We start from the raw sequence: 1265 nt of genomic DNA, 5'->3' as shown, positions 1-1265 counted from the left end.
TATATATATAGTGAGACTTTTTAAAAAAGAAAAGATTTTGGCTTTTTTTTCCACTTAAATGTTTTACATTTAAAGCCAAAAGACTCAATTTTTACGTAATTTTTAAGTAAAAGTAAATACTGGGCTATATTCCAACAAAAACATGCCAACATGATTTACTCTGACATTTTGGCTTGATTTGTGTGTATTGTGTCCTTTTTACCCCCATAATGAATAAATAAATTGCTTAAATTCTTACCTCTTTAAACTGGATTTCATGTAACAGTTAAGTGGATTTTTAACATTTTTGTTTTGAAATGCAAGAAATTCTTCTCGACTAATCCCATCTGTTTCTACAACCATTGTTTCTGTTTAAAAAGAAGCAAACCTATAAACGCCAGGCTGAAATCTACATTTGAAGGCAGTCTTATTTCCGTGCAACAAACCAGCAAAAACAAACTGTTGTGAAATATTGTAAACATTTTTAAAACATCTTGACTTTTTTTCTTTCTTACAAAATCTCTCAAGTCTCTGAAAACATTTGTTCAAATAAATCAGTTCTCAGTTACTGTTCGACCACATACGCCCACACTCCATTTAAAAAGTCTTAATCAACAAACACTCCGACACATCAGAACACCTTCATTCTGAGGGCAGCAAGAAGACAAGCTCGCTGTCACCTCCAGCTTCAGATTTTTATCTAAAAAAAAACTACAGTTAACTTTGTTTTTTTTTTYCAACAGCTTAGTTTCTTTTTTTTGTACAAACAAATGTAAACACAAACACAGCAGTTCTACAGAAAATGCAGCTGACGTTTGGCTCAGATTTATGTTTATGGGGAAAAAAAAAAAGAGGCAGGCAGGAAGAAAACCACAGATCTGAGAGAGTTCAGTGGATCATTGAAAAATATATCTGCAGGATGGTTTTTAAATGTTTTTATTTTGTGTTCTTCAGTTGAAGAAAACCAGCTTTGCTTGAGATTCCTCCAGTTGGAAAAAAAAGAAAATGTAGAAAGAGCTAAAACAAAAAGAAAAAGCTGTTAGGTAACTTCGAAGAAAAGAGTGTTTAGACAGATTTTTAAGAGTTCTTTTAAATTATAACGTTAATATAAATAAATCAGAGGTGCCCAAATACTAATAATATACACTCCTGATCAAAATCTTAAGACCAGTCAAAAAAGTGCAAGAATTTGCATTTTGCCCTGTTGGATCTTAAGAAGGTTCTAAGTAGAGCTTCACAATGTTAAAAGAAGAAATCAGTGCAAGAGACAAGAACTTTTGAGCAGG

The 1265-nt window shown here is 32.0% G+C and overlaps 1 protein-coding gene across 4 annotated transcripts in view; it reads right to left on the bottom strand.

Moving 5' to 3' along the window:
- Positions 1 to 716: 716 nt before the first annotated feature.
- The window catches only part of prom1a (prominin 1a), a gene marked incomplete in the record, with an annotated part of 88690 nt that continues 88141 nt past the window's right edge, over positions 717 to 1265 (bottom strand). For all 4 annotated transcript variants that reach the window (XM_014028794.1, XM_014028795.1, XM_014028798.1 and 1 more), the window contains 1 exon segment: positions 717 to 996.

The sequence above is a fragment of the Austrofundulus limnaeus genome, unplaced genomic scaffold (assembly GCF_001266775.1).
Source record: "Austrofundulus limnaeus strain Quisiro unplaced genomic scaffold, Austrofundulus_limnaeus-1.0 Scaffold808, whole genome shotgun sequence".
Lineage (NCBI taxonomy): Eukaryota > Metazoa > Chordata > Actinopteri > Cyprinodontiformes > Rivulidae > Austrofundulus > Austrofundulus limnaeus.
The sequence above is the reverse complement of the archived record's forward strand: the minus strand, read 5'-3'. Positions and strand labels throughout refer to the sequence as shown.